This window comes from Macaca nemestrina, chromosome 10, assembly GCF_043159975.1.
Source record: "Macaca nemestrina isolate mMacNem1 chromosome 10, mMacNem.hap1, whole genome shotgun sequence".
Classification (NCBI taxonomy): Eukaryota; Metazoa; Chordata; class Mammalia; order Primates; family Cercopithecidae; genus Macaca; species Macaca nemestrina.
In genome coordinates, this window is record NC_092134.1 from 30,417,841 (window position 1) to 30,443,785 (window position 25,945).

General features: G+C 41.8%; 1 long non-coding RNA gene and 1 pseudogene across 5 annotated transcripts in view; both read left to right on the forward strand.

The window, feature by feature from the left end:
• Positions 1-25,649, forward strand: part of LOC105493812 (uncharacterized) — a 70,173-nt gene extending 44,524 nt beyond the window's left edge. For 3 of the 5 annotated variants that reach the window (XR_011608916.1, XR_011608919.1, XR_011608923.1), the window contains 2 exons: positions 7,511-7,550; positions 8,727-8,765. This is a non-coding gene — a long non-coding RNA (uncharacterized lncRNA). Of the gene's footprint in view, positions 1-7,510; positions 8,804-20,122; positions 20,722-24,590; positions 24,751-25,597 lie in introns of those variants that run through there. The other 2 variants (XR_011608917.1, XR_011608918.1) reach the window with 2 other exon arrangements.
• Positions 18,802-19,818, forward strand: LOC105493810 (large ribosomal subunit protein eL8 pseudogene; annotated as a pseudogene).
• Positions 25,650-25,945: the final 296 nt, after the last annotated feature.

Sequence of the window (25,945 nt, forward strand, 5' to 3'; positions counted from 1 at the left end):
CAAGTCCAAATTTGGAGCCCACGTACATTCGGTTCACAGTATTGTTCTTCTGGTTCTTCTCAGCCCACCCTGCCCCATTTCTTTTCTGCTTGTATACATTTAACCATACTGTTCTTCCCTTGTGCTCTTTAATCTTTCCTTTTGATCCTGTCTCTAGTGTGGCAGAAAGGAAAAGGTTTTGGAGGCAGCAATCCCAAGTTTGATCCCTGCCTCTAATCTTCCTAAGTAAGAGATCCAGAAAGTTGCTTAACTTTGATGAGCCTCAGTTTCTTCATCTATAAAATGAGATAATGATATGTGGCTTTTAGGGTTGTGGTGAAGGCTAGTAATAACACGAGGATGTTGCATAGCACTGTGGACTGGGAAATGGTATTTGTGCTGTGCTCTGATAATGGGAAGGAGTTTAAAATTAGAGAGGAGGCAGATTGTAAGCTCTGTAAGGACAGGATTCTTTGCTCACTACATCTCTTGCACCTAGCATGGTGCTTGGCACACAAAAGGCATTCAATAAATATATTTTACATTAATGAACTAATGAAGAGAAGGAAAGGCACTCCAGGTAAGAAGATCACATTCAAAAGTTATGGCCAAGAACTTGAGATCATTGTAGATTTTTGGGAGTCAGACACAGAAACAAATAGAGATAACAAAAGAACGAAATCAAGAACACATAGAAATTAGAGTAAAGAAGTATAGGCTGGGCATGATGGCTCACGCCTGTAATCCCAGCACTTTGGGAGGCCAACACAGTTGGATCACCTGAGGTCAGGTGTTTGAGACCAGTCTGGCCAACATGGTGAAACCCCATCTCTACTAAAAATACAAAAATCAACCAGGCATGATGGTGCACACCTGTAGTCCCAGCTACTTGGGATGCTGAGGTGGGAGGATCACTTGAACCTGGGCCCTGGAGGTTGTAGTGAACCAAGATCACAACACCGCATTCCAGCCTAGCCTAGGTGACAGAGTGAGACTCCATCGCAGCAGCAGCAGCAGAAGAAGAAGAAGAAGGAGGAGGAGGAGGAGGAGGAGGAGGAGGAGGATGAAAGAAGAAAGAAGAAGAAAGAGAGAAGAGAGAAGGAAGAAGGAAGAGGGAAAGGAAAAAGAAGAAAGAAGAAGAAGAGGAAGGAGGAGGAGGAGGAGAAAATAATCTAGGAGTGCAGAGAAACATAAAAATCCATTACAGAATACAAGAAAAGGTTTCCCAGAGGAGTTAGCATTTTGATCATCCATTCAGCCACTCATTTAGAAGTTGGATAGAGGAAGAGAAGGCAGCAATGGAGATGAAGGAGGAGAAGGAGGAAACCCAGTATAACACAGTATCATAGATGCTGAGTAATTAAAGTGTTGCAAGAAAGGAGAGGGTAATTGAGTTTACTACCACTGATAGATAACAGGGAAATGGGGGCACAGAAGCAATAATGGGCTATGATAACATTGGGGCTGGAAGAAACCATGGCAAGTAAAATTCAGTTACAAAGAGAGGGACAAAAGCCAGACTCGATAGATTAAATGGCAAATGTGTGCCAAGGATGTCAGGATGGTGGGTTTGAACAACTCTTCAGTGAAATATTTCTGAGTGAGTTCAGAAATCAGAAATACCTGGGGAGGAATTGAGGCCAGGGGAGAGTTTTTAAACATGGAAAATTCAAAGCAGTATAATTCAACGTGTGGTTCAGAGATCTCTGCTAGTCCTGTAGATCTGTGCCAATCTATGAACCAAATGTGAATCAACAACATCACTAAGCCAAATTCTTAGTTCAGTTGACACTTTTTCATATGAAGACTTTCTCAATGAAAGAAGCAATGCATTGATTTACACTCTGGTGTAATCTTATCTCCTCATGGCCTAGCCTGCTATGTAGCACTGATGTAGAACAGGTTTATATGCTAATAAAAATGAGGCAGCAGAGTGGGACAAATGGAGGATATAGAAGGAAAGTGCCTGAGATGGTGTATTAATTGTTCTCATGCTGCTGATAAAGATATACCCAAGACTGGGTAATTTATAAAGAAAACGAGGTTTAATGGACTCACAGTTCCACATGGCTGGGGACGCCTCATAATCATGGTGGAAAGTGAAAGCCATGTCTTACATGGCAGCAGGCAAGAGAGAATGAGAGCAAAGTGAAAAGGGAAACCCCTTATAAAAACATCCAGTCTCATGAGACTTATTTACTATGTTGAGAACAGCATGGGGGTAACCTCCCCCATGATTCAATTATCTCCCCCTGGGTTCCTCCCACAACACATGGGAATTATGGGAGCTACAATTCAAGATAAGATTTGGGTGGAGACAAAACTAAACCATATCAGATGGTGAGAGGGTGAATTTCAGATATTAAATGAGGGAAGGAGCAGGAGCAGGAATACAGCTTCCATTGTGGCAGCGAGGTAGGCAGAGAATGTAGGTGAGGATAGAGGTCGATTTTTGTAGATGTTTGTGCTTGGTAGATGAAGGAGTTCTGACTTTTTGTTCCTGTATTTTTCAAGTAGGATCATCAGCTGAGAGTGAAGAGAGGGGTGAAGAAAAAGCATGTGAAAATTTGGAGGATAAAGAGAACCATCTCAGAAAGATGTAAAGTGAACTTACGAGGAAGTGAAGTAGATAAATGTTTAATGATCATGAGTGATCATTTGAGATCTGGGATCATGAAATTCAATCAAACCAATCATCACATCCATTTGATTTTCTCCAGCAACATTAAGCTACTTAGGTGTAGGCGCAGAACATATAAATATTTAGATTTAAATGGGGTTATGGTTTTTCCAGGCAATATGATGGAGGGGAAAAAAGGGAGGAATGGAGGGAAGGAGAGGAGAGAGCGGAGGACAGAGAGACAGAGAGAGAGAGAAAGAGAGAGAGAGACAGAGAGATGGCTAGGTGGATTGAGGGACAGCTCATTGTTAGGGCCTATGTACCACTAATGGAGTTGAAGAGGAAGAGGAGTTGTGGTTAGAGGGGACAATGCTTGGAACAGATTGGGGGAGTGAAGATTTTAGTAGGGGTGAGACTGTGAGGAATGTGTGACTGAAGTGAGGTGAAAGCAGAACTATATCAGTGGCAAAGAGTTGAAAGAACTGAGAAGGCAGGGAGCTAAATGAGTCAGCCTTGTAAGTGTTGAAGTTATCAAGAATGGTGTCAGAAATAGAGGTGGAGAAGAAAATAACAAGGTAGGTGCTAAAGTCCTCAATGGATGAGGCCATTCATCAAGTGGTCAGTAAAGATCAGTAATATGGAGGCATGGAAGGTCACAAGAAACTGGATTGTTGAAGGAGGAAGTAAAAAGAGTTTCCAATTAGTAATTCCAAGAATAGAAGATGCCAACCCCATCTTTACATCTTGAGGTATTTGGGGAAATGGGAGGAGGAAGCTACACTTTGAAAGGGTTACAGAGAAATTGGTTTTTTGAAAGGCATTTGTGTTGCTCTTGAAAGAATTTTATGGACAAAGAGAGGGAGAAGGACATGATAGCAGTTGCTCTGTGAAATAACATAATTTTTTCCACCCTATGGATATGGACATGTTCTAAATACAGCCTAGTGTTCTTGTGCATCGGGGCACACTGGGCAGCTGTGGAGAGAGACTTCCCTGGCTCTTTGGTTGGGGCCAGGTATGGAATCCCACAGGACGAACATCATAGGCCCAATAAAGAAAATGTTTTGCACCAGCTAGCTGCTCTCAAGACACATTGGTGGCTTCAGAGGCTTCCATCTAAAACAGAACATTCACTTCACTGGGTGGAGGGAACTCCCGTAGGTGGGCGCTGACTCAAGCCTTTCTCTCACTGGGGCTGTGGGAGGGTCTTCTGCTGATTCTAGTGATCAAGCAGATCACATTAGAGATCGAATCAAATTTTAAGTTCTCTGGGGCCCTGGGGTGCACTGATACCATCAAGGTAGTTCATCCTGGGAAGTCCCAGCTTGATATCTCTCGGGAGCGTACTTCCTGGACCACAGAAGAAAACAATGTGTGTAAGATAGTTTCCGCTGTAATGAAATTCTCTCTAGTTACACGAACTTGGCTTCACTGCTATTTAGAAGCAGGTGAAAAAAAATTAATGAAATTATTATTAAAATGTTTCAGATTACCTTAAACAAGCATTGGTGGATGACTGGCTCCCTCGCACATGGTCCAGCCATCTGGCCTGACCAAGTTGTTCCATGCTTTCAGCTGGACATACCTTGAATGAGGTCTTTGACATGGCAGCTATGGAACTGGCTTTGCCAACGCTGACAGAAAAAGCCAGGCATGCTTACCCCATGTTCCCTTGTTGAAGCACTTAATTTAAGGATTTGGTGAGCAATGCAGCCTGCCCCAGGTTATCCCAGACCTAGCAACCCACAACCATGCAAAAACACAGAGGCTCCCCCTGGGGCCTTCTCCAACAGCTCCATGGCCAAATGCATTTTTGGCACGTGGAAATACAGCCTTCTGCTGGAAAAGTTTGCTTGCTACCCACCCTCTAAGTGCTGGAGACAGGGCCAAAGCTGCAGAGAGCCTGCACCTATTGAAAAGCAGCCATCCCAACTTTCTCCCAAAGGGGTGAATGTCCAATAAGTAAAAGTCCATATGGCACAGCTACTAGTCTATCCTGCCTTTGGGAGCCATCAGTCTCCTACATCACTTTGAAATGGTCCCCATGTTGACTGGCCCTCTGTACCCTCTGTAGGGTGGGATGAAGAGTGCAGCCCCATTTCTAGGAGAGTAACTCTTAAAGGGAGAGGAGCTGGATTGCTTATGTGTCCATGAATGTGCATTGGAGAGTACTATGGTTAGAGATGATATTACTGTGCTATCCATCAAGCAGAAGTAAGCTAGTGGTAGCTACAGTAGCAGCTGCTTCAGGATCAGGGGGATAAATCTAGACATTTATTTCTTCTTCTTATGGAATTATACCGCAATTAAAGATCACAGATAAGCTCATTTTAAATTCTGATCTGGCTTAATATACTAACTTTTAAAAGTATTGCCTCAGTGTGCAAAACTTAAGCATGCATGCACCCTGCTGCTGCTCTCTGCTCAGAGCTTCCACACTGAGACTCCTCACAGGGTCAAAGAATGCCTCATTTTCTATAGGAGCTTGTCTTCTGTGCAGATTATGTGACTACAATTTTGTTTTAAAAAATCAAAGCCCTCAGAAAAGGACTTGATATTTTTTTCCAGGATAGCTGTTACATATTAGCCTACAAAGTGCAAACACTATACTCAGCAAACGTGAGAGTAGACAGTTTTCCAAATGCATTTTCCATTCTGAGCCGACCATCTTAGAATAGAACTGGATTGAACTTTGATGTCAGACAGACCTGAGTTTGAATCTTATCTTCTCCACCTACCAACCAGGTTACTTAGTTTGGTGTTATGACTTAAAAATCTTGAGGATCTCCCATATCTTCAGGATAGTAATCTTTATTATTATGAACTTATTGCAGTTAAAACGCTCAGTATATGTCAAGTGTTTGGTCCAATAAATGGATAAGTTGGAACTCAATAATCCTTATTATACCTTCTAGAGCTGAGTGATGTTTAAAGAATTCTTTAGTAATCTTACTAAAATCAAGTGTTCATATGGGTGGTACATAAGTATGTAAGAAGTAATTACCAGAGTATTATATAGGCCATGTTAAATGACAAAAGCCTCTAGAGGATTAACAATAAACATGGATTTGATTATAGTAACTAGTCCCTAAAGCAAGATGATTGATGGACCAATATTAATCTGGAAGCAAGTTTCTAGGATCACATACCTGTCGGTGATTTACACGAAAATACAGAATGCATGTTTATCAAATATATATATATATCATTAGAGGATAGGAGAGAGAATGAATAATTTAGGTAACAGAATCAGAATCAACAAGCATCTTTGCAGGTTATAAATTGATAGGCCCAGATGAAATGCAGTGAGGATTGATGGAAGCTCTTATACTTGGTTCCAAAAGAAGGAACAAGGTGGGGAAGGATGATATAACACCGGTGCAGGTAACAAAGACTTAAAGATGTTGAGGACCAGTGAACTCTTTAGAAATACATAGTCTGACTTCCAAGGCTAATGGAAACACAGATTAATAAAATCAAAGCATATATAATGAGAGAATTGTATTTGAGACTGGCCCCCAAACCTAAATAGGCATATAGACAAATTGGAGGCAAATAACCAAGGTAGTAAATTAGTTTCACTCTATATTATATAATTGAAAGTACTAAGGATGTTTGTCCTAGATAACTGGAAACTCGATGAAGACTGGCTGTTATTTCCAACTACTATATACAGAGAAGGGATATGTATGGTGTTTCCCAAATGGGGTGGCCATACTACCATTGATACATTAATGATAATATAATTAATAATACATTAATATAAATAATGTATAACAAATAATACATATAATTAATACATTAATATTAATACGTGTTAGAAACCATAAAGCTGACACATCAACCTATGATTTCACAGATATTATTGCTTAGTTATAGATTAAAATAGGTAAAGTTATAATGAGTTGAATAAAAATATTGAGTGTATAAGTGTGTAGTACAGCAAGTACCATAGGAGTAGTCTGGAAACACTATTCCTGGGGATGGCAAATCACATTTCCTAGTGACTCCCAGGGGAGAAAATTAAAAACAATGAGGAGAAGCCACTTGGAGCAGGTTTCAGCTCAACACATAGTGAACTTTCCAATGAGCTCACTCTAAAGATAAAATGGGCTATCTTAAGCATGAAGAAATTCTCCAACTAGGGGTATCCAAGCACAGGCTAGAGGGCATTTGGGGAGGGGAGGATTAGAGAAGATTCATCATCAAGGAAATGGTTCAAATAGGTCTCTGGTCCTGTTACCGTGTAACTGAGTTCTGTATCAAGATTCACTCGGCACAGCGACAACACATCTTTTGGTGTTAAGGAAATCCATTGTTTCACTTTATTTGGAAAATGTTGGGAGGAAATCAAAACTACATTATCGGAGATGCCTTTGGTTTCTATTAGGCTGGCGTTGGTAATGATAGCCTTCAGGGCATTAATTTCACTTAATGGCCATGACACTCATCTCCAGCTGTGACACATTAGGTGGAACTCATCACCTCATTCATCCCCATTTAGTTTCATCTGGAAAAGAAGACCATGTTCCTCAATAATAAAATAGGGTCTGGGAAAAAAATGAAACTACCCCTTAAAGGAGAAGGAACATGTGAGTGTGTTCTCAGGCCACTGATTCCATTATTATTTGTGCTTATAATTTTGAAGCCCTAGGAAAGTTACTTAATATCCCTGAACTTATTTATGCTCATCTCTAAAATGAGAATATTGACACTAAACACCGTGGTTGCTAGGAAGACAATGATAAAAAAGTATACAATGTCATAATTACCATATAACAAGAAGTTGACTAATTCATAGATATTCTCATTCACCCCCCTTCATTTCATCATGATTATTATTTATGTAGAAAACGGAATTTAGTAGTAATGTTTCTAATTTATTCTTCCACTCATTCATTCATTTTGCAGACATTTCTGAAGGTGCTTATGAAACCAGGCACAGTGCCAGGTAAGCACAGTGAGATTCTCTATTTCAGAGACTGGAGGCTATGCTTGACAGCAGTAGGGTTGGTGGGTTGTTAAATTATAATAATACTCTACATTTACCCAGCCTTCTAGATCAGAAAATGCATACATATAAAGTAATCTCACTGAAATCTCCACAATTCTGAGACATAGCAAACTCCAAGAGGGCAGGGACCATGTCTGTCTTATTATTATATTCCCTTTCCTTAGCACAGAGTCTGGCACCTAATGGAAACCTTATATTATTTCAATGAATGAAGAAAAAAAATGATGAATCAATGAAATCTGAAAAGATAGTTACTGGTAGCATCATTTTACAGGGAAAGGAATAAAGTGTCATTGGCATTCATATTTATCAGCAATCACTGAGTATTGGAGTAATTTCACAAACTAAACCATTTGTAGGGGAGATGGCATCTTACCCTTCAATTTTATTGTACAGGAACAGCAGAATGAGAAAAAATGTAATACAACATAAATGTAATACATAACACCAAAAGTGATAAGAACAACACAAATAAAAGCTAACATCTATAGAGTGCTTACCCTGAGCCAGGCTGTGTTCTGATGACTTGATGTGATCATGGTGAGAATGCTGTTGGATGTGTTCTACAAGGCAATGTGCCCACAACTTACTGTATCTTCATCTCCTGAAGCCTTCCTTAGAACTGAGCCTTCATTGTCTTCTCTTCATTCCTCTTCCAGTGGTAGAAATTGTGGGCTCCTCTGGGGGGTAGGATCTTTGTCTATTTCAGATCTGTATTTCCCAGCACTGTATCATGCATATGGTAAGTGTTCAATGTACTTTTAATGAATACATGAAAGGGTGATCTAATTGAAGAAAAGGAAATGCTCAGTGGGGTCCAGAGTCATGAGAAAGTTTGAAGAAGAGGACCCTTGAACTAAGCCTCAGATATAATTGAACTTTGACAGAAGAGGGATCCAGGGGACTTAGGGTGATGCATTAGGAGAGCAGTACGAAAGCTCTCGGTCCTGCCTGAAGATCGGGATGCGGTTGAAATAGGGAAGAGCTGGGTTGCCTCTCAGCCTCTTGAGGGATCTTCCAGTCCTTGGCACTGTTGATTAGATATTTGGTTTCAGTCACCGCTCCATTCTTTTTCCATTTTGTGTCTTGATCAGCTCTATTGGTTTACTTTAGAGTTTGATCTTTGCAAGCAGAGTGGAGCCATCAAAGCCTATGGGACAGGACTTGTTTAATCAAATGGGAAGCCGAAGGTAAGAACTTCATTTGTACTTTTTCTAGTAGCATTGCCCAAAGTACATTCCATAAGAAGTTGTGTTAGGGGATGATATGAGGCTTGTGGGGGGGGGGGGGGTGGGGACGGGGAAGTTCAGGGGTCAAATGTTTGTTGGAAGTGGATTTTTCATCACTGCATAACTTCCAACAGCTTTTCTAAACACTGAACCTATAACAGGGGCTTGCAGAAGACTGTAATGATATGCAGAGGATTCCAAACTTATTTAACCGTGGGGCACTTTAAGAGTGGGTGTGGACGGAATCTCGTGGGATTACTATTTCACAGAACATTATATTATTTCTTTTGGAAGCGGTCCCTTAGATCTTTCTATTAAAGAAGTACTTTACCTTAGAGCACTTGGATATTTATTAATTTATGGGCTTCCTGCAGATACAAGGATGTTTCTCTTCTTCTACCTTCTCCAGTCTTCACCAGCTGCCTTTGTCATGAACAGACTTCAATTCCCACATCCGCCCTTTGTGCACACTAGAGGGTGGTGTTGAGCCTGTTTAGAATTTCCCACACTTGGGATTGAGAAAAAGTGTGAAGTTGCTCTTCCTTTTTACACAAATCAGGGAGGAATAAGTACCCCACAGCTGTTACTCTTACTGTGAAAAACATTGTGAGGCGCAGAATTTTGTTCAAAATTCCTAAATAACAGAAGGTCTTGAAAACCACAGACCAATGCTCCTAAGAAGTTTCTTTGTCTGTCCTTCCATGCCTGGGAGAATCAAGTCCTCATCTGGGCTCTCTAAGGGTTCATGAGTACACAACACTGAAAAAATAAAATACAATAAACACATGTCCCTGTTTCATTGTATCTGGAACATTACAATAGTTGGAATGGAGTTGAAATGTTTGACAAACTTATGTCACACAGACAGTTCTGAATAAACTCATTCTTTTCTTAGCTATACCCAACTCTAACCTTCCTACCTTCTACTTAGTCTTCAAGACAGTTCAAATTCTACTCACCAAAAGACTCAAAAGCTGAGGGAATCACCATCTCTGAACGCTTACGCTCAGTCTTGGATTACTAAAGTCTTAGAATAATCTTTAAAAGTTTTCATTTACGTTCCTTTTTCTATCAACTCTATTGTAAGGGCTTCTAGAATAAGGGCAACATGTTACACTTGCCCATGTTGCCCAGCAAAGGATTAGAAGCTTGACAGAAGGAAACAGGTATCTGCTGAGTTCCTACCATGCAGCAGGCACTGTGCTGGGTGCTTTCATGCCTCTGCTCAGTTAAGCCTGAATTTGGTTGGCTATAAAGCCTGTGGTCTTTTCACAAGATTGTAACCATGCAACGAGTACATTTAAAATGGCAGAATATGTTGGACAATCTCATGTCCTGCTGTGCCTAGATCAGTCTTGGTTTATATCTGTTGTCCTGGCATAATTATTAATATTATCTCCTGTCACTCTCAAAAGTGTTGCAGCTTGGTCTATAAGTTATATGACAACCAATCTCTGGAGCCAGACAGTTTGGGCTGGGACCTTGTTCCTACCATTCACTAAGCTCTGATATTAAGCCAGTTACTTAACTTCTCCAGGCTTTGGTTTCCTCATGGAGAGATTGAGGATGATACCTTCCTTAGCAAGGTTTGATGATGATTACACAGTAAAATGCTTGGACAAATGACTGGCGCACTGTAAGCACTCAAACATGACAGCTATTGTTAAAGTGAGTTCTTGATCATGTGAGCAACACCAGGAAGGCACAAAGTATTGCAGTCTGAAGTGACTCAGGAATGACAGAGAAGCTAAAACCTGAGTGCCAGGTTTTTGTTTGTTTGTTTGTTGTTTTTTGTTTTTTTGAGATGGAGTCTCATTCTTATCACACAGGCTGGAGTGCAGTGGTGCAATCTCGGCTCACTACCACCTCTGCCTCCTGGGTTCAAGCGATTCTCCTGCCTCAACCTCCTAAGTAGCTGGGATTACAGGCGCCTGCCACCATGCTCGGCTAATGTTTGTACTTTTAGTAGAGATGGGGTTTCGCCATGTCTGGCCAGGCTGGTCTGGAACTCCTGACCTTAGGTGATCCACCGGTCTCAGCCTCCCAAAGTGCTGAGATTATAGGCGTGAGCCACCGCACCCGGCCCTGAGTGCCTGTTATAAGGAGAAAGCAAACATCATAGGTAACGAGTAGTGAGTAATGATGGGTCTACAGCAGTGGTTCTCAACGTGCCAACCCTGGACCAGCAGCCTCAGCAGCTGGGAGTCTGTAAGAAGTGCAGATTCTCAGGTCCCAACTCAGACATTGTGAGTCAGAAACCTTGCAGGTAGGACCCAACAAGTTGTGTTTTAACTAAGCCCTCCAAGTGATTGTGACACACAGTAAGCTCTGAGAACCTTAGTGGTTCTTAGAACCAGTGGAGCTGTGGGGTTTTCCTGGAAAGCAGAGGGATCAGCTGGGAAGCTCCAACCAGCAACAGAACAACCTGTTTAACCAGGGGGCTTCAGGATCACTGTATGCCAGGACTCTCGTGTGGAAAGCAACCTTAGGGAGCCCTAGTCTGGAGGTTGCAAATGTGGACTCGACCTCCCTAATGTGCCCCACATGTGTAATTTTATTTGGCCCATTAAGAAGAAATTAGCCAGAAATAAAAAAGTTAGGAAATGTACATAGAAATTCTGATTTCTAGCTTCCCTAAAAAATTCAGAAGATTTGGCATCTCTGAGCCCCATTCCCAACTGTCCATAATTGACTGCACTGGAGGAACAGGTGCCTGCTTCAAGCTTGCAGCTTCCAATTTCCCCTAATTCCCACCAGGCCAGCGTTGGTCCTGTCTATATGTCACCCGTCCTTGTTCCTACTTGTGACTTCAGTGCTGTCCCTGCTTAAAGATGAGAAAGGCCTGGAGAGTTTAAGTGATTTGTGTAAGGTATGTGGCCCAGGCTCTTGACATTACCCTGTGTGTTGTGGGAGGGGAGTCTCTGATCTTCTGAACCAGGTCTTGAAGGAGAAAGAATCTGGGAAGCCAGAAGACTGGTCTTGCTGAAGTTCTTAAATGTTACTATATTTTGCAATCCTGGGTCAAGGATTAAAAGTACATATTTTCAAAATTGCCCCCACCTCCAGTCCCCAGTCTGGTTTAGGGGTTGGAGAACCGAGCCCAGGAATCTGCATATTTAAAAAATCCCTTTTTCCCCTTTCTCTACCCCACCTTCATGATTCTGAAGCAGATGGTCCAGAAAACACACTTTGGGAAACACTGGGCTATTTGGAATACATTCCAGGGGGAATCTATACTCAGATGGAGTGGAGAGTGGGCCAAGCAGAGCATGAGACCCTGTCTCAGGCTATGCCCAGAGAAGGGAGCCAAAGGCACTGGGGAAAGATGGGCAAAAGACTTAAGGGTGGTAGGACCAGATTAAGTTGGGGTATAACAGCCTGAGAAAGTTCTAACACATAAAATATAAATGTCCCTGAGCCAGACCATGTAGTCTTTGATAGGAAGAACGGGAGTGATGGTGGCAGAAAAACAATTAGGGATGAGATTTCATAGCGTGGCAGGAGGCAAAGAGTTATTAGGACTGAAGGTGAGACCAGAAATGCTAGTTTTGTGCCTCTTGGAAAGAAGACGGAGGAGATTACATGAGTACCCCTCAGAACACACTAAGACCAGCCTTGAGTATAAAGACCATCCATCCCAAATGAAGGGAGGGCCCTGACCTGAATCCTCCTGGCCTCCATCCTCCTCTGACATCCCATTTCCTTTCCTCACTGCTCTTCGTCCACTCTTTTCCACTCACTTACAGGTGTGGGCTTTTTTCTTCCTCCCTCCCTTCTCTATCTCTTTGTTTCTCTGTGTCTTTTACTCTTTCTCTCTCTGTGTCTTTTTCCTCTCCTGACCCCCTCCCAATATCTAACTCACAAACCACACAAATAGTCACAGTATCAAAAAATACTAAGGAGAAAATCATCCATCACCAGGCAAAGAGAATCCAGGGGATGAAATCAAACCCCTGAAAAACGTTTCTAAAGTAATAAGTCCTTGTCAGATTCCAACCAGCCTGGGTCTCCAAATCGAGAGGCAGAGGTATTTTTCTTCTGTTCCAAAGGCATGAGCAACGTCCCACAGAGCTCTTCCGTTCCCACTGTGCCTTTTCCTCTGACTGTTGCTGTCAAATATGCTTTATCATGTCATTTTAGCACCAGGCCTGGCGCATTTCTCAGTATAGTAAAAGCTAATGAACTGTATGGCTTTTGGCAGGATTGAGCAATATACATGCTCCATTTGGAGCAGAATAAGTCCTTGGAGTCTCTGCCTGTGTGAACAACCTCAGGCTGTCTCTTGCACTTCATGGGTCTGTAAATATCATAGCTGTGGTCACTGCTCAGAATTATTAATATTTCAGAGGCCTGCTTTGACCCTACCCCCTACAGAGGAGGCTTTGGTAACACACAGCTTCGCACTGGACCCCGTCCAATTGGAATTTATGACTGGAAGTGGCAAAAGGCCTGCATTATAGCAATGTCTCACCTTCAGCTGGCTCCGCAGCTTGGACCCTAAGGACATCATGGTATTCAGTCAATTCAAAACCCATTTATTGTGTTCCTAACATGTGCTGAGCACTGTGTTTAGATGCTAGAAATGGAGATATGATGATGATCCAATCCTTGCCCTAAAGAAAGTGGTCTGGTAAAGAGAGAGGGCCATGAAAACAGGGTCCCTTGTGCTAATAGATTTCATGTACAGCCCTTTACGGATTTTAAATTAAAGCTGCCCATTCTTTCATTTGGGTTTCCTGAACCCTTGCTGCTTGCAGTGTGGTCCTCAGACCAGCAGCACAACCTTGAAGTTTGTTTAAAATGCAGAACCTTGGATGCCACCACAGACTGAATCAGATTACAGTTGCAGATGCCTCAATATAAATCAGGGCCTCCCAAACCCAGATAGGTTCAAAAATCACCTGGTGGTCCCATATTTGTTTTAAATGTCAGGGTAAATATTTTCAAGTGCCTATTCTTGGGCTTTACCCTTAGAAATTCTGGCATGTTAGGTTTGAAGTAGGACTGGAGATTTCTTTATAAACACTCCAGATATTTCTGATACAGCTCATCTGTGGACTGGCATTTGGGAACTAGCCTCTAAATCTGTGGTTCTCAAATCTAGCTGAACATTAGTGTCACCTGAAAAGCTTTCAAAATTCTCGATGCCCGACCAACATTCTGAGCAATTAAATCAGGAACTATGGGGCTGGTGCTGAGGCATCAATACTTTTAAAGATCTTCTAGTGGGCAGTTAAGGTTGAAGACCACATTTTGAAACCACCATTACCAAAATTTTAACTACATAATAATCACTCGACACAACTCCCAGTCCCCACCTCTAGAAATTCTGTCAATTTAAGACTCCAATTTGAATAGCAATGCTCTAAGCAATACAATGGGGTCAGCAGAATCCTAGTAATACCAAATTGAGAAGGAGGCAGAGCTAGGGCTGAAACAACTTTCCTGGCCCTAAGCAGAGTACATGCTGCCTGCACACTTGTCAGGCAGTATACTGAGGGCTACACTGGGACTACCTGCATCCTTTGTGATGACAAATTGAAGTTCAGACTCATAGTTCAATAGCCTTAGTCCTTCTAGTCTTCTCGTGAGCTCAAGTTTCAATGGTTCATTCCTGTTTCGTTTTCTGGGGTCAAAGTCTCTGTCTATATAGCTGGTTCAGAGTCTCACCTCCTCCAAGACAGAAGTATTTTTCTCACCCACACTGAGCTCAAGACATATGGCTTTCTTTCATTTTCTCAAATGCATTATCTTCCTTCTATTTCAGGACCCTTTGCCAGAAATGCTGTCCTCTCTCTCCCATTCCAAAGAGCTGTTCCCTTTTAAAAGACCCAGGGCCCAGGTTCCTCACCATACCAATCAATTTAGAACCTCCGGGGATTGGATCTAGGCACCAGTATTCCCTTTGCCAGAAATGCACAAACTGTTCCCTTTGCCAGAAATGCTCTCCTCTCTCTCCAGTACTTCTTCAAGAAAGCCTTTTCTGAGACCCCCAAATGAAATCAGATTCTGCTATTGGATGCTTGTATAGCACCTTGTACCTTTCCTTCATCATGCTTGCTATAGTTTTGTTAAGCCTTATGTAAATATTTGAACAATTTCTCTAAACAAGTCTAATTAAGGCAGAAACCATATCTCTTTTGCTCAGAACTGCATTCCAGCCACTTGCATTGTGCACAGAACACAGTAGGGACTCAATAAATACTTGTAAATGTAAAGCACTCTTTCTACACATTGGAGGTCCTTACATATTCGCCCCATCAACCCAAGATGATAACTCATTTGCCTTAGACAGGTACCATTCTCATCCTAAGACACTCACTCTAGGCCCTGCTAAATCTTCTGGGCATCTGCCACCTCCCTGCTGGCTTACTACCCACTCCCAAATTTTAGACTCTGTCAGTCTACATGAGGCTCCCTGTCACTTCCAGGCATAGCTGTTACCATTCCCCATCTCCCACTCCAAACTGTCTGAGCCTCCATGGATCCTTTTTTTTTGGCAGAGGAGAGCACTCTGGCACTGACCTGACAGAGTTCCCCAGGTGTTTACTCTCCATTACACTATTAAGCAGGAAATACGATTACCACTGTTTTTAAATATCTTGTGATCCTCACGTATAAAGCAGGAATAATAGTGCCTACCTCAAAGGACTGATGGAGAATTATATGAGATAACCTGCATTCACAGTACATTGCACAGTAAATATATATTTGGAATTTTTATTACTAGTAATAACTTCAAAAATCCCCACTGGACCCCACAAAATGTATTAGCACTGCTGTTTGTACTTACTAAGATGATGGAAAGCTAATATGGATTTGACAATTTTAAATGAGCTCGCATTTTATTTGTTATGACAGTATTACAATCCAATAGTACATCTAGGAATGGAGAATAAAGCTTATTTCTACTTCAAGAAAATATATGACATAGCCAAGGATTAAGGTCCTTTGCACAATTCCATGCCCTAATCCTCCCACACTATGTCCTCCGCCTTCAGGTTGAGAAACACAGCTTGAGACTCTAAGCTGAAAGTAAATACTTTGGAAAATTTTATGCATCTGGTCTCTTCCCTCTCATCTGATTCTTTCTTTAAACACGTTCTGTCAAACAAGCCAGAATACCAGCCCTTTGATGCAGAAGCTGCTGCTGTCCAGGCATATAAAGATTGGGACTTTCAGCCCATCCATTTTGTGGCAGAGAACTTAAAAGATGTCAAGGCTGAGCTCCAGTGAGTGTGGGATGGGTTGGAGAGTGTGGGGAGGAAATCTCAGTGTGGCTTTAATCCCACCACAGAAGGCGTGGGCAGGCTTGAAAGGAGAATAGCTCATACCTCTATTCTTTCACTCAACAAATCTTTATTGAACACCCTACTAGGTGCCAGGAACTGAATATAGTACTACGGACTTCTAAGCAGTGTGACCTGAGGCAAGTTCACTTTCTTAAACCTCCAATTGTCCCCTGGGAAATGGAGATAAGAGGGTTGCAATGGGTCTTAACTAAGGGAATGGAGGCACAGGGACTGGCACATGATCAGTGTGCACCGAATGCTCATTCCTGAGCTGTTGTTCACATGTGAGCAAGGTGGCTGCCATGTTGCCATCATGAAATTTCCAGGCAAATGGGACACAGAGAAAAGTACACAGGAAATTACAATAGCTCTTGATAAGAGTAACGTAGGTGTGTGGAGCACACAGGGGCACCTAATTCAGACTTCCTGGAGGAAAAAAAAAACATTAAGGCATACATTGAGACATTAAAGGTGAGTGTCAGTTCCTCAGGTGAAGAGGGCAAACAGAGGCACAATCACTCCTCTCCTACAAAGAACACCCATTTCCAACAAAGGGACTAACCTTCACTGCACATTGGAATCACCCCAGGATCTTTAAAAAGTACTGGTACATAGTTCCCACCTGAGAGGTTCTAAATTAGTTGGTATGGTGAGAAGCATGGGTTCTGGGGCTTTTAAAAGCGGTCAGGGCTATAAGCCACTAGGTCTTTTCACAGCTAGGATGAGGCCTTTGCCCCAAGCATATCAGGCTTTTATCAGCCTGCCTCTCTTTCCCACCTAACCAGAGGTACCCAAATTGTTCTCTTTGGGGGAATCAAAGGTAATCATTCTGCCATGATGGAGTCAATATTTCTCAGACTTTAAAGTGCATATAAATCACCCGGTCATCTTGTGAAAATGCAGGTTTCAATTCAGTCAGTCTGGGATGAAGCCTCGATTTTGTGTTTCTAACGAGCTCCCGGGTGATATTGATTCTACTGGACATCAAACTGGGATATGGCTAGCAAGGACTTTTATCTAAAGTTTTCCAGTATTTCAAAATTTGAAAGAGCATAATTTTAATTGCATAGAAAAGCATAACAGAGTAAATTCCAAATGAGTGCTGGAACTATAAAAGCAATAGAGTATGTTATGCCTATCCCTGTTCACATGATATGCTTTATTTTTTTGTAGGCTAGTTACTAGGAAGTTGGCAATAAAATGCACAGTTATGCAACAAACTAGGTTTGGGCAATTGGTTTTTGTTAGAAAAGTAAAAATATATGTTCTCAGAGAGCTCTCTATAGAATGTCTTGGAAACCACTGAAGAGGAAGAAGTCACAGATAAAGCCACATAGAGAAGAATATAGCATAATTATTGAAAATTTTGTCTCTGAATTCAGACTCCTTGGGTTTTAAGACTGATTTCTACCATTTTTTGCTGTGTATCCTGGGATAAGGTAATAAACCTCTCTGTGCTTCTTTTCCTCACTTATTAAATAAACAGAATAACCTATTTCCTTGAGTCATTGTGAAGATTAAATGAAATAAATGCAAAGAGCTGAGAAAAGTTTGTCTCTAGAGGATAATATATGATCAGTAAAAGTTAGCCATGATTTCCTCACTTAGCCTGGGATATATTTGCACATTGATTAGGTCGTAACCCTGTGACTTTTATGAATTCACTGCTGGCTCACCCAGTCTTTGAGATAGCACTCTGCCCAAACACCCCTGTATTGTAGCTGCTTCCCTAACTCTCCTAAGCATAGACTCTTTAACTCAATGCTATGTAGTTATTCATTCAGCTACTACTATGTGCCCACCACCTACCAATCACTGTGCCAAGTTCCAGGCTAATGAAAGACACATCTTTTGCCCTCAAAACTTACAGGTAGGAAAGGTGAAACCTTTGCAAATAAAACAATAACAAGAATAATAACAATGATTACTTGTGATTAGAGGTAAAGACAGAAATAGACCTGAGGTTGGAGGATCATGGAGCAGTTTCTCATTCTATCTTATTTAGGATGGCCTTTGGTTCTCAAATTCAGAACTGCAACAATGCTTTATTATAAACGTTTGCCATTTGACCTGTAAGCTCCTCTTATTTGCAGTTTTGGGTTATGTAAAATTAAATAATGTCAAATTTCACTGATATCATACCATTGAAATCCTACATTTTCAACCAACTGAAAATGACAGATACAAGTTAAGACACACTATCAGAACATAATTTTGTCACTGTCATCTAAATCAGGGGTAAGCAAACTTTTTCTGTAAAGGGTCAGATGGTAAATATTTTAGGCTTTGTGGGTCTTGCAGTTGGTCACAATTACTCGACTGTATCATTGTAGTGCAAAACCAAACATAGACAACCTATAAATCATGTGGCTGTGTTCCAGTAAAACTTTATTTACAAAAATAAGCAGCAGATCTACAAATCTTAGTTTAGAGACCACCCTCCCCATCGAAGTGCCCATTTTCATTTGACACTTTCTTGACTCAAACATTCAAGACAAAATGATCCCACACCTTCAAAGATATAACAATCTCACTGTCTTATTTGCATTTTTCATTTATTCATGAAATGCTTGCTTATATGCGATCTATAAGATGCATTGTCAAAAAAGCGGTATTTATATCTTTATTTTTAAGGCTAAAGTTTTATGTAATGCATATGGCTGTTTTCTACAGTGACCAGAAAAGCTGCAGAAGGAAAACTCTAAAGATTGTATAAGAATTCATTATTTTTAGAAACTTAAATGAGAAAGCCAGAGAGATCACTTACACTAACAGACACAGTGGTTAAGAATGTGAACTCGCTCTCTCTCCTCCTGCCGCCCAAGATGCTGAAAGGAAAGAAGGCCAAGGGAAAGAAGGTGGCTCCAGCTCCTGCTGTCGTGAAAAAGCAGGAGGCCAAGAAAGTGGTGAATCCCCTGTTTGAGAAAAGACCTAAGAATTTTGGCATTGGACAGGACATCCAGCCCAAAAGAGACCTCACCTGCTTTGTGAAATGGCCCCACTCTATCAGGTTGCAGCGGCAGAGAGCCATCCTCTATAAGTGGCTGAAAGTACCTCCCGCTATTAACCAGTTCACCCAGGCCCTGGACTGCCAAACAGCTACTCAGCTGCTTAAGCTGGTCCACAAGTACAGGCCAGAGACGAAGCAAGAGAAGAAGCAGAGGCTGTTGGCCCGGGCCGAGAAGAAAGCTGCTGGCAAAGGGGACGTCTCCACTAAGAGACCACCTGTCCTTCGAGCAGGAGTTAACACTGTCACCACCTTGGTGGAGAACAAGAAAGCTCAGCTGGTGGTGATTGCACACGACGTGGATCCCATCGAGCTGGCTGTCTTCTTGCATGCCCTGTGTCGTAAAATGGGGGTTCCTTACTGCATTATCAAGGGGAAGGCAAGACTGGGCCGTCTAGTCCACAGGAAGACCTGCACCACTGCCGCCTTCACACAGGTGAACTCGGAAGACGAAGGCGCTTTGGCTAAGCTGGTGGAAGCTATCAGGACCAATGACAACGACAGATACGATGAGATCCGCTGTCACTGGGGCGGCAATGTCCTGGGTCCCAAGTCTGTGGCTCGTATCGCCAAGCTCGAAAAGGCAAAGGCTAAAGAACTTGCCACTAAACTGGGTTAAATGTACACTGTTGAGTTTTCTGTACATAAAAATAATTAAAATACAAATTTTCCTTAAAAAAAAAAAAAAAGAATGTGAACTCTTGCTGTACTACACAGGGTCAAGTCCTGGCTCCACCATTTACTAGCATGTGACTTTGGATTGTTCTTAAACATTTATTGCCTCAATTATTTCTCTATAAAATGGGGCTATTAATAGTTCTTCATAAGGTTATGGTGAAGATTAAATCAGATGACCAGTGTAATATTAATAGAACAGGGTACCCAATAAGCACTTAACAAATGTAGCTATTGCTTTTGTTCTTTTCACTTTTGCTTGTGGAAGGCAACCTTACCTTGTGCTTGCCTTATTTTTTCTGCCAGGAAATGTGCTCTGAAGATCAAGAGGTCCTTCTCAGCAGGCTACAATCTGATCAGCTGCAGCATAGATGTGTTGGACTCACCCCAAAGAGTCAAGATGGTCTTCAATGAAATGAGAGCAAATTTGGAATAACTCTGCTTTGACCTTGAGAAAGTTTCCTAAGCTTCAGCTACATATCTTGGGGTAGCTTTTATCTACTCTGGGATTTTTCCAAGACTGTTATATGAATCATGAGAAGGTTTCTTAGGCTGTCATCACCATGTTTAAAAGCAAGAGTATTTGGTGGCTATTCCTACATGATTATTTTTTCCTTTGCTGATTCCACTTTGTTTCTATTCTCATTGTCATCTCTACTGAGATATGTTTTGTGGTTGGAGCCAAAGTTTCTCATATATATGCCATTTGGTAAAGGCCCAGAAGTCCTCTATTTTTGACCTTCTCCAATTTTTCAGCAATCACTATGCCTTGTAGACTTGTGCCAGCTTAGAATACTATGTAGAGTCAGTCTTGGACAGTTTTGTCCAACAGGCTATCACAGGGCACTCCAGATTTGCTGGATAGATGGACTTTTAATTAAGCTGTATGTACCAAGGTGTCTGAAAACTTTGAAGCAAGAGAAAATTATGTGTAAATTACCTAACTTCGTGTCTGGCATGTTCTAGGACAACACTGTTGAATAGAACTTTATGTAATAATGGAAATATTGTATATTTGTGCTACCCACTACGGTAGCCACAGCCCCATGTGACTCTTGAGCACTTGAAATGTAGCTCTTGCGAGGAAGGAACTAAAGAATTAATGTAATCTCTTTTAATTTATTGGCCACGGTGCAGTTATAGGACAGGTTGCATGTGTTCTGTAATTCTTGAAAGTCTTGTCAAAGCAAGTAGTACAGGTTGAGTCTCCCTTATCTGAAATGTTGAGACTAAAGGTCTTTCAGATTTCCATTTTTTTTCCAGATTTTGGAATATTTGCATATACATAATGTGATATCTTGGAATGGGATCCAACTCTAAACACGAAATTCATTTATGTTTCACATAGACCTTATACAATTATCCTGAAGGTAATTTATACAGTATTTCTTAATAATTTTGTACATGAACTGAAGTTTGTTTTAGTACTTATGCATGGAATTTTCCACTTGTGGTGAAATGTTTGTGTTCTTAAAGTTTCATATTTTGGAGCGTTTCAGATTTTGGATTTCGGGGTTAGGGATATTCAACCTGTATACACTTAACTGCTTTATAGAAAAAGGACAAAAATCTCAGAAAAGTGAAGAAATTTTCAATGGTTCACCGAACTAGCAAGTTGCACATGGTCAGGAAGGGATTTACACTCTTCTGTCTCTGAAGCCACACCAAGGGGGTTTTCTTCCACATCACACTACATAGTACTGTGCTGCAGCATTATATTACTATAATTCTTTTGAAATTACCATAACGTCAACTAAATGTTGTTATATGCTGGTAGAATTACTCTAACCTATTGTCTCCAGAGAATGAATTGGACGAATTGACTTGTGCCTAGGGAGAGAATTCGCAACTGCCTATGGAAAACCTGGTATTCCTTCCCCCTTGAAGACACTTCAGAGTAGGTTGTACCTCTCCCTTTCCTTACCACTGTGACAATGGACTATGATCTCAAAAGAACAGTCAGATATCCCAGCAAGCTGGTAGTTTGGGGACAGCAGTGCACTTCTTTTGCAAACTTATACCAAATTGATTTCCCAACACATGTTTATAGATGTGCTCTCCTGAGCTCCACACACAGAGAACCATTTCCCTTTTGAACAGCTTGTCTGGTTACATCTTGTAGTAATTTATCTGTGTGCTCTCTGCCAACTAGTTTGTAGGGAAAACATGTTTGATGTGTAACAATAGATCGTTTGGGGATAAATCAAACTCTTAATGAAGTCCTGCTTCTCTTCAGCCAGGCATTTCACTCTGAAGAGCCTCTCTGAGGTGCTAGTGGATTGAGGAAAGGGAACGTAGGTGCCCCAGTCTGCGAGACAAGTAGACGCATGGAAAGCCGGGTTTCTCCAAGACAAGACTAAAGACACAGCATCCCTGGGGTCCCTTCTCATGGAGTCCAACTAAAACCACTGAAGTTGGATTGGAGACTAGAGCCTGGAGACAGTTCAGATTAGACCTATGTTTGGAAGAAATGAGAGATCTATTTTGCCCAAAGCCTCACACTTTCCTTGGAGGGGAGCCATGACCGCCCACACACCCTTGTCTTTCCCAGTTCCTGTAGGGAAAAGGAAAGTTACAAGGAGATAGAAAGTAAAAAGAAAAGAGGGAACGGAGGGGGAAGAAACAAGAATGAGCTGAAAAGAAAAGCTGAAAGGAAAGAGAAATGAAGTGGGAAGTGAGCAAGAAGGAAGGGAGAAAGAAAGAAGGAATACATCAGAAGTTTCAGTTTACAACCCTGTGTATCCTAAACATTATTACTAACAAGTTCTGACTGAGCTCCTGCCATGTGCCAGACCCCATTGCCAGACAGGATGCTAGGTGTTTTCAACCACTGCTAAGGACTAAGTGAGACTTCAAGAGCTTGAGATAACAGTAGTTCAATTCCTGCAAAGCCCTTACCTGGAGAATCTACACCACATAGATGCCACCAAGAAAGTATACAATCTGTCTTATAACCATTTTACTCTGGATATCCAGAAGTGGAGGGATCAGAGACTGAACAGTGGAGAGAAAGGGCACCACTGAGCATCAGCTGATATAAAGTGTATAATCATATCGGTCTGTCCTCGTTTGAGGACATGCATCACCCATAGATATGCTTAAATGCCAAGTAAAACATATCTTGTGCTTTGAGTCTGAACTCATGAACTCCCCCCGGGAGCCTTTGCAGGGACTGGTATATGCTTTTCCCTGAGTTGGGGGTGCATTTAAAGCTAAATTCTGTGATTGTTTTCTGAGGAGAAAAATGAGCTGCACTGGTGCTTTTCTTTAGTGAATGAGGAACTCTTTCATCAACTAAACCCTTTTCCCCAGTCTTCTCTGGCTCCCACTGCCTCCAGGATCAAGTCCAAACCCTTTGTCCTGCAATCCAAGGCCTTCCACAGGCCGGCTCCAGACAGCCTTATCAACAGTGTTTTTCCAGCCCTCTCCACTGTGAATGATCAATCCAGTAAGGCTTGTCTACTCACACTCCCTCTCCCCCAGCACACAATACTGCCCCTGAATTCGCCTTCCTATGCCTTTGTTCCCATGGTTCCTTTCAACTAGGAGGCTCTTGCTGCATCTCACCCTCTTCTAAAATGTAAACAAAAGCTTCAAAGCCCCATTGAAGGCCGGTCCCCTTGGGAAGAATTCCAAATCCATGGTGACCTCTTCTTCCTCTGACCCTTCTCGATATCCAGTGTTGGTGCTACGGTGGTGGGGGCAATAGGATGTCATCCAGCAATGCCCCCGGGTCCCTATGAAAGAGGTTATTCTCTCTGTCCTGCTGTGCTTCCAGATCTCTTATATTCTTTTTTTCCTGTCTCCTTTCTTCATGTCTATCAACATTGTCCTGTTGTCTGTGTCTCCTGGTAAATTGTTCTCCATCTATCATTGCCTCTCCTCATTGCTAGGAAGCCAGATTACCAAGCAGCCCCCTAACCCCTGTTAAAGAGAATAACTTCCTGCTCTCTCTCCCCTAAGGACTCTGAGGATCTGCAACTATTTACTGTACTGTTTGTCTCATTCTGCAATATGAATAGCAATTCATAGACATTTTCTGTTTTCCAAATTAGATTGTAAGCCTCTTGAGTGCAGGAAATTGGGTCATCTTTGTTTCCCTCTCAGTCTTTACCATATTGGATCATATACAGATGATGCTCAATAAATGCTTATGAAATGTATTTTCATAATTATTGTATTTCCCAACTGTGACTTAAATATAGGCAGATATGCTGAGCGAAGGCTTAGAGAGCCTTCTGATGAGTGAAAGCATTTCTGGAGAAATAGGAAACATCTGAAATATTTAGGGTATAAGTCTTCTCTCCCCTGTGCATAGGATTCATTCTTAGATAATCTTAGTTCTCATATTGGAATGGTTCCCTTAAGGAAATTCAGGGTATTATTTCCCTAAGAAGAAAGGTGGATATAGGATGACTAGGGCAATTTTTTTCTAAGTCAGGTACATCCAATAATTGGAAACCAAGTCCATCAGCTTTCACCAGAGCTAGAATTGAGAATGAACTCAAGGGGACAAAGCTGTGCTCTCAGCCTTCCAGGGCAACCTTGTGTCTTATCACTTGCTCTTTCAGTGCATGAAGTCCATTTTCCCCTCTCCAAGGATTTTCTCTACCACCCAGCTCAGCTTGCATAGGGCTTTGACTTGCTGTGATGTTAAGTGCATTTTGCAATGTCTCCAATGTTCTCCGTCACTAACTAGAAACAGTTGCTCAGCTTTCTAATTCCAAACTCTGAGCAAAGAATGTGATTATCCTTGTTCACTCTTTCTTGTCAGGCCAGAAGTCCCTGGCAAGCTTCAGGATGGGCCACCTCTGATGCCGGCACCATTTCTGGTGAAGTCAACCCAGGGTGAGAAGTGGAGAGGTGGAGTGAGAGGTAACATCATGAAAAATACAACTGCCCAAGCCCATCCCACCAGCAGAGCCTAGGAACAGGTATGATCATGATTCCCCTTTCATGCAACCTGTTTATGAAGACAGACACTTTTATAATGGTAGAAAACACAAACTCCTAAAGGGATTAGACAAGCAATATGCACGAGTGAAACAGTTCTGGTGTAAGGCAATGGGAGATGGTGGCTCCAATAAATTGTTAATGTGTTGACATGTTGCCATATCTTTCAGTTTTTAAAGAGATGCTGTTAAGTATGGATTTTATTGTAAAGTTTCTGAGTTTTAAAACAATTGTGCAAGCCAAACCAAACCTGTCTGTGGGCCGTATTAGTCCTGCAGGATGTCAGTTTTCAGGCCCTACTTTAAAAATTGATATACAAGGCAGATATCCTAAAAGTAAGGCAAATGACATATGGGCAGTGGGCTCATTATTGTAATTCATGTTTTCATCATATATCATTTGCATATTAATCCCTCACTAAGTATTTATTGGCTAACTTTTTTTAGATTATTTTATTTTATTTTATTTTTGAGACGGAGTCTCGCTCTGTCACCCAGGCTGGAGTGCAGTAGTGCGATCTCGGCTCATTGCATGCTCCACCTCCTGGGTTCACCCAATTCTCCCGCTTCAGCCTCCCAAGTAGCTGAGACTACAGGTGCCCACCACAATGCCTGGCTAATTTTGTTTCTGTACTTTTAGTAGAGACAGGGTTTCACCGTGTTAGCCAGGATGGTCTCAATCTCCTGACCTCGTGATCCACCTGCTAGGCTTCCCAAAGTGCTGGGATTACAGGCGTGAGCCACTGCACCCGGCCTTGGCTAACTTATTAAAACAAATTATTTGCTTTGGATTATTTTGAGACGTGTATTTGCATTTTCGTCATTTCAGAGCTCCTCCAACTTCTTGCCCAAGCTCAAGTGATACTATCTTTACCCAACTAGGAGAAGACAAGACTCCAGGGAGATTTTAGCCTGAGGCTTCATAAAAGATCACTTTTGGGAGATGATCTGTCATTAATGACCTTTCCTCTGGTTTCTCAAAGACCACCCAGGCCTCTGGCTCGAAGACAAAGCCAGGACTAAGCCGGCAGGGTAATCGGAAAAAACCCAAACCCTCATGCCTTGGGAGCTGTAGAAGGTAGATTTTGCAAGGTTGGTTGCAAAAGCCAGAACAAACAGGCACGTATATATTCAGGGGAAGGTGGTGAATAGACGGAGAGTGGAAACATGTGATCAC